The sequence below is a fragment of the Jaculus jaculus genome, chromosome 19, assembly GCF_020740685.1.
Source record: "Jaculus jaculus isolate mJacJac1 chromosome 19, mJacJac1.mat.Y.cur, whole genome shotgun sequence".
NCBI classification, from domain to species: domain Eukaryota; kingdom Metazoa; phylum Chordata; class Mammalia; order Rodentia; family Dipodidae; genus Jaculus; species Jaculus jaculus.
This window is the reverse complement of record NC_059120.1, coordinates 2,193,788-2,201,877: the sequence shown is the minus strand read 5'-3', so window position 1 is coordinate 2,201,877 and position 8,090 is coordinate 2,193,788. Positions and strand designations below refer to the sequence as shown.

At 40.5% G+C, this 8,090-nt stretch overlaps 1 non-coding gene across 1 annotated transcript; it reads right to left on the bottom strand.

The window, feature by feature from the left end:
• Positions 1–7,427: 7,427 nt before the first annotated feature.
• Positions 7,428–7,533, bottom strand: LOC123456103. The gene has a single exon (XR_006634324.1). It is a non-coding gene; the product is annotated as a U6 spliceosomal RNA (small nuclear RNA).
• Between the last annotated feature and the right edge of the window lie 557 nt (positions 7,534–8,090).

Genomic DNA, 8,090 nt, shown 5'->3' with positions numbered 1-8,090 from the left:
TCCCTCCGTCATCCACAGCATCCTATTGGTGGGCTTAATATTATCCTGGTCTGGTGCAGAAATCAATATCTATTGTGAGGTCACAAGTTCAATCGCCAGTTGTACTTCAGGAACACGACCCACCTCTTTTTGAGACCAAGTCTCCCACTACTCTGGAACTCACCAATTAGTTCAAACTTGCTGGCCAGCAATATCCAGGCATCCACCTGTCCCTGCCTCCCCAGTGCTGGGATCACTAGTGTATGCCACTTTGCCCAGGTTTTGTACAGGTTTTGCAGATTGAACACCAATTCTTGTGCTTACAAGGCAAACACTTCACCAACTGAGCTATCTCACCAGCCCGTTTCTTAGTTTTCAAGTGTTCCATGGCACTGTCTTGACAGATGTTCTTATTGTCCTCAAAATTAAACTACAGCTAATTCCTGTTGCATGTTACTGATAAGATGGCAACCCTAGAGCCATGGCCCTTCCAGTTTTTATCTAAATCCCAAGCTCTGAGTTTTCTTGTCTTGAAGTGCAATGTCAGAGAGAAAACATTTTAATTCCCAGTTATTGAGCCAGCAATTAATAACGCAAACTCCAAGTTCCATTCTACTTCCCGGTAGCAGATGAAAGCAGCAAACACAGCCACGAAGCTGAACTACATCCTGGGTGGGTGGGGAGAGAAAGGGTAAAACCGTGCAGAATGGCCCTATACACTGACGCCCATTCTTCTCACAGAGACTACAAATAGGAATGTGTGGGTGGTAAAAGTCTTCTTCACATGAGAGCAGGAAAAGTCTATTTCCTTCACTTTCTATTTTGGGTGAAAATATCTAAGAAACTGATGACAAACTATAAGGAAGTTAAAACATTCTTTTATCTTATATTCATTAAGTCCCACATTTATATCTTTATTTGTCTTTGTGTTCAGAGATGGCTATTCAGCAGATATATAATCCCACTGTAATAGCCTCTAGATGCATAAAGTTAAGTGAGGCATAGTAGAGCCATCAGTAAGTTGGGTAGTGTCAGCATATAGTCACCTGTAAGGAATATTATAATACAAAGTTGTCTGGAGAACATGGCCCTGCAATCTAATTGGGTTTATGCTTAATACTAAGCATACATTTCATAGGCTAGAAAATTCCACTTCACACTTGCAGAATTTGTCCTTCACCACACAAATATGTACATAGAAACTCATCTAGATGGGTTATTGCACCACAAGCATAATTTAAGCTTTGAGAGGAAACAGTAAGGACAGTGTAGGGCTGGTAATGTCATGTAATACAGATGCACTTGCATGAGAAAAGTCTTAAAGAGCCAGGCATGGTGGTGCACACCTTTAATCCCAGCACTCTGGAGGCAGAGGTAGGAGGATTGCAGTGAGTTCAAGGCCACCCTGAGACTCCATAATGAATTACAGGTCAGCCTGGGCTAGAGTGAGACCCTACCTCGAAAAACCAGGAAAAAAAAAAAAGTCTTAAAGAAACAATTGTGTGATGAGCAGGTTGAAAAATTGTGTTTACATGAGTGCTTTTCTCCCTGCTAGCCTGACAGCCTGCAGGGAGATGGCAAGAGACCCTGGGGTCACTCAAAACTCATCAATGCAGAAATCCAAAAGCTGGAGAAAGCCCAACACGCAAGTTGACTTGTAATGTAGCCACCACAGCTCAGGGAACACTGCAGAAAAGGAGGCAGAAGGATTGTAAGAGTCACAGGGTAAGGAGTATCCTGAGGCACCCTGTCCCCCAACAGAGACTGCTGTGCATTCCCAGCCCCACGGCGAATACCAATAACCCCACTGAGGAGGGCCCTCAGTGGAATGGGGGCAGGGGAGTGGGAATATGAGAGGATAACGCGGGGGGAATGGGAGCACCACATAATTTGTCCATACAGTAAAGTTCCTACTTAATTTTGGAAAAAAAACTATTTTTAAATGAAACAAATGCAGAGGGATTTAAATAAGATGACCATACAATTTATTGTCCAAACCAGAACTTTTTTGAAAGTGCAATGGAATGTTACAAATAATTAAAGTTAAATAATTTAAAATGTTGACTTTAAATTTTTCAGTAAATATTTTCAAAAATTAAAATGTGCACATGCATGTGTATATTGAAGAAAAACTCATTCGTGAATCTATACATTATGAATATAATAGGCACAGTAATTATTCTTGATATAAGTGCTTGAGTTTGTCCAGCTTTCAAGTTGGTACAACACTAAATACTCCTTTTTTTTATTTCTGGACCCCAAAGGTGTGAGCCATTTTTGTTGCCTTTGTAGTTGATTTATTAGCAAATACTCTGTACTTGGAAGGAAGGTGATAGTTACAATTGGAAATCTTTAGTCACCTCTTACAGAGAGAAGTCTTGTTGATATACATAAAACTTATAAAACTTATTACTAGATAAGATGTGGCAGAAGCTGCAAGTAGAAAGTGTGGCATGCACATCCCAGCTAGGTAGTACAAAACTGTTATAAATAACCCTTCCGTAATATCAGAGCTCTGAAGAAAGGGTGGCATAAGGTAGCAACACTCTAAGACAGCAGTCGCCAACGTGAGCCATTCTAGGAAAAGTGGAGAGAGAGGTGAGCTAGAAAGCTCAAAGAGGAAGCAAAGTACAGTTAAGGAGGACCTCACACTCAGTGTTCCTTAGATCTGAGCCAGGGGAAGCCAGAGAAGAACTTCAGACAGGTGGCTTTTCAACTGAACACTGTCTTTTGCACCAGCATTTGGGGAGGCAGCATTATTATACAGTATATAGTGGAGATACTTTTATGGGGAATTTGAACCCCAAATCCTGAGCTCATGTTTGTATTTAAGCAAAGAATTGGACAAACCAAATTAATACTAAGAAGGATAATTATTAAATTACCATATTTATTGAGGGAAGCACAGAACCAAGGGAAGTAGCTGAGAGTCCATGTGGTGGGTCTGAAAAATACCTTTAAAAGAGAGTTAGAGAGGACAGAAAAGAAAGTACAGGCCTGGAGAAGATAGCTTAGTGGTTAAGGCATTTGCCTGCAAATCCAAAAGATCCCTATTTGATTCCCCAGGACCCACGTAAGCCAGATGCACAAGGCAGCACATGAGTCTGGAGTTTTTTGCAGTGGCTGGAGGCCCAAGTGCACCCATTCTCTCTCTCTCTCTCTCATAAATAAATATACTTTAAAAAAAGAAAGTAGAAAGTTTCTGGCATGTTGAGGGCAGGAGGGGGTAAAGAGCCCATGGGGAAGTAGGGGTTATGGGATTCTCCTTCATCTCAATCCAGCCAGCCAAAAATAGAGGAAACTCACCAGAATCCGGAGGTTCAGGAGTTATGGTCAGACAGCCCCTGGGAGAGGCTTGTCCCCTCACAGGTAACCATTTATAACCTTTTTGTGGTGGGTTCACCTTCTGGTTCAGGTGAGAGATAGCTGATTGGTCTGGACTAGAGGCTGGCTCAGGAAGAGGGCAGCCATGATGTCAAGTTCTGGGGTCTAAGCTTGACCAACCACAATGTCAGGATTGGATTTGAATTCTAGGAAAGGGGACCTCCCTCCAAGGGAGGGCCTCGGGTATGGAAAAAAACAGGTCTAGGGAACTCCTATAGGCAAGAGGTAAGGAGAAATCAGATTCTTCTGATTTCTAGCAAACAGCAGACTGTAAGGACAAGCCCAAAGGCATTCCTAGTTTTTATTTTCAGGGATCCAGTCACTTTAACTGCCTAACACTGCTGACTTCCTCTCAGTAGCAAACCAGAATCCAGTGGTTTGTATCTCACCCATGGGCATAGTTTTTGTTTGTTTTGTTCTTTGCTTACTGAAGTTAACATATCCAATATTTAACATACTGAATTTATAGCCTTAGAAACTAAATAGAAGATTTCACATAAGATTTTAAATTATTGGCTTCTATTGAAAAACAGATAGGGATTATTTTTGTGAATGACTTTTTCTGAGTGACTACATTAACCACTTTTCTCATGGCTGTGACAAAATACTTAATAAAGTCACTTCTGGGCTGGAGAGATGGCTTAGCGGTTAAGCGCTTGCCTGTGAAGCCTAAGGACCCCGGTTCGAGGCTCGGTTCCCCAGGTTCCACGTTAGCCAGATGCACAAGGGGGCGCACGTGTCTGGAGTTCATTTGCAGAGGCTGGAAGCCCTGGTGCGCCCATTCTCTCTCTCTTCCTCTGTCTGTCTTTCTCTCTGTGTCTGTCGCTCTCAAATAAATAAATAAAAAATAAATAAATAAAAATAAAGTCACTTCTAAGGAATAAGAGTTCATTTCGGCTCTCAGACTAAGGAGACAGGCCATCATGGCAGGGAAGACACAGTAGCAGCATCAAGACATGGTCTCATTATGTCCATAGTCAGGAAACAGAGAGATGCATGCTGGTGTGAGGCTCACTGTCTCCTCTTTATTCAGTACAGGACCCCAGCCCAAGGAATGGTGCTGCCCACATTCAGGATGGGTCTTTTCTCTTCAATTAAACCTCTCTGGAAATACCCTCATTCACAATCAGTCAACTTAAAGCCAGGCATGTTGAAACATACCTTTAATCCCAGCACTCAGGACACTTATGTAGAAGGATCACTGTGCATTCAAGGACAGCCTGAGACTACATAGTGAATTCCAGGTCAGCCTAGGGTAGAATGAGACCCCACCTCAAATACCCCACCAAATTAAAATACTAATACTAATAATAATAATAATTAAACAAAACCAGTCACCTTGGCCTTGAAGATGAACCATCACAATGATAAATGGAAAAACTGGGTAGCAGCTAATCCTTTAGAGTATGAGATGCAGGACCCAGCTTGACTCTTCTGCAAATGTTACCAAGTTCTCCATCCAGTAGCACTTGACTGGGACTTTCCAGTCATAACTGTCATGTCATTACAAAATGTAATTGTCATTTCATTGTTAAAAATTATTGTACAAAAGAATGGGTTGATTATTATACCTGCATGCATTGCTTTTGTTGATCCCCTCCCCTCCCACTGGCTCCTTTCATCTAAGAAGACTGCCCTTGTCTGCTGTCATATGACAGGTACTATAACACCCTCCTCCTGCCCTGAGACCTCTTCTTCTTTCTCATACTCCCTTCTCTAAACCTACAAACCTTTAAAATCCAACACTGTTTTGTAAATATATTTTACTTATTTTATTTAAGACAGAAAGAGAGAGAATGGGCACAACAAGGTGTCTTGTCATGGCAAATGAATTCCACACACATTTTATGTTGTGCATCTGGTTTTACATGGGTTCTGGGGAATCAAACCTGAGCTGGAAGGCTTTGCAAGCAAACTCATTTAACTGCTGGGCCATCTCCTCAGCCCTAAATTGAGAAACTCATGTTAAAACTGTCTGGGCATAGGAAAATATTTACCTAAACTAACAATGGAATTCTTGTCAGAACTCCCAATTTAATGTCACAGAGTGTGGTCAGGTCCAGGCAGGAGCAGTGCACTTGACGGGGCCCCAGCAACCATTACTTAGTCTTCTGATACCCTGTGTCAGCTAAGATGCAAACTCACCAAATGCAAAGCACTCTAATGCTGACTCTCCCACCACCACCCGGGCTTCTGATAACTGAGCAGAGGAAAGATGCTTAGTGTATATCCCCGCGACTCCGAGACCCCTAAGCAGGCCCGTAGCCTTTGGCCAGAGCTTCCCTGGGAGATGCCATTTGGTTGACAGGTGCAGTTCTGCGCTGTGAAATACTGAGCTTGAGTACCCTCTTGACACTCTTCAGAGTTTTGGACAGCTAGTAAAGACTGAAACTTTGGTTTTGCTCCTTGTAGATAGCTCCATGTTTCTGGGATGAACATTTAAACAAGACACCGTTTATGGGACGAAGGGATTTATTTCAAGCTCACAGATCTAGGGGAAGTTCCATCAAACTGGTAGAAGAAGCTGGCTCCCATTCACACCTCGAAGCAGAGAGACACCACCAAACATCCAGAGCTCAAACCTTCCCTGCACACCCTTCAGCTGGAATTCAGATCCACCCCCAGTGACACGGCCCCCTGTAGCAGGAGTCTGCCTGCTAGGAGCTAAAACCTCAAACTCAATTGTAATAAAACACCTGAGTCAATGGGGGACACACATTCAAACTTTCACACACCTGAAAAAAAATTAAAGGATAAATTATAATTTCTTATAAATACCATGGCATTTTGAGACTAACAGGTACAAACCATAAGACATCACACAAATATTTTGTTTATCTTGCTCTTGTAAGTTATATACAAAAAAATAAAGAGAATACTTCTTTGGAAACTTAACCAAATGAGAATCTATTATCCAAGTTATAATATTTTCTTTCATTCATTCATTCATTCATTCACTTTGTCAGTATTGGTTGAGCATTCATCATGCATACATGTAAGGCAAAACCTCTCTTCAAACATCTCATTGACTTAAAAAAAAAGATCAAAAATTTATGCAAAGTTTTCAAAATCTCTTATGCATTGATTTGTAACAATTAGCACTTTTAAAGTGACAGCAGAAGTTTTCCAAACATCAGCTCACAATGGGTCCAGAGACTGTAGTCATTTCCTGAGATGGAAGAAGCCAGAGCACCTGCTGCTACCTCCTTGGTGCTGGGCTCTGGAACTCAGCAAGAACTATTGGCTCAATGGAGTTAAACCAACAGCTATGGTTTGTCGAAGAATCATAAGATGCTAAACTGAATGGCAGAGCTGAGTTTTCTAACCCAGGCCCATCGATTTGCAGATAGGAAAACAGAAGCATCACAAGTACAAAAGTCGAGGCCATACAGACAAGTTTAGACTTCACAGAAACAAAGCAACCCTGACTTGTGGCCTGCTGTGCTGCTTCACTGAGATGTGGAATGGATTGCTTTTAACAGATATTAAACTGTCTTTTGGAAGTCTTTAAGAGAAGTAGCTTTTTATCTGCAAACAATGAAAAGAACACTAATTTACCTAAGAGGCTTCCCAAAGCACTGTAATAGAGTGTTTTATGGGATTCATGCATTCTTCCTTCCACTTGGGTCTACAGTGGGCCAAACTTAGTAACAATCAGCAAAAGCAAATGTTTCCAGTACTTCTTTATTATTCTAAAATAATGGCAAAAAAAATTGACAGATTAGAAAGCCATTGAATTTGACCACTTTTAATAACTTGGTTTTACATAAATCCCCATTAGAAAGTCAACATGTACATAGAGCTAACCCTTCATGGACATAAATAAAAATAAGTATGAAGAAGTAGGCTTCTGAGAACCAAAGAAAGGATTTACCTGTATGACTGAACCAGTGGTAATGTTTCTTTTATTCAAATAATTTATGAGCATTTATTAAGCACTGAAAGTATACTGCAATGGCTGCTATATAAAAGCATAATTGTTGATATAATTCCCTGCCATTTAGCAATGTAAAATTGTTGATATAATTCCCTGCCATTTAGCTTGCAATGTAAAATTAAATACAAAAATTATGGAATGCTTCACGAATATGTATGTCATCCTTGTGAAGGGCCATGCTAATCTTCTCTGCATCATTTCAATTTTAGTATATGTGCTGCAAAAGTGAAAACTCTTGTTTTCTTTATTAGTTATGTACATACTCAGTGTGTAAACAGCACATGCTTGTACCATCTTCACCCTCATCCCTGCCTCCCCCTGAAGGGAAGGTCCATAACAATTAAGAAAGAAAGGAAAACTTTAAATGTTTTTTTTTATTTTTGACAATTTTATACATGTATACAATGCATTTTTTTATCCCATTCCTTCCAACTACTCTCTCCTTTTCCCTTCCCTCCCACTAGAACCTTTCTTCTCCCTATTAGATCATCCTACTTCCATGTCTAGTTTATCTTGTGGGGGTTTTTTTAGACTGATTAATTTAAATGAGAACCATTTGCATAATGCTGCAATTTTCACTAATATTGTCATTGCAAAGAAACTGGTATTTGTAACTTGAAATGAAATCACTATCACGCATTTACAGAGTGAAACTTGAAATTTCACCCATGCCATTTTTGAGAATCATGCCACCAAAAAATTTTAAGACTTTTGGATCAGTCCCTCATGCTCAATGAGACAAATTCTCAGACATTCTTTCTTTGTTCTAGGAGACATAGAGAACTGTATC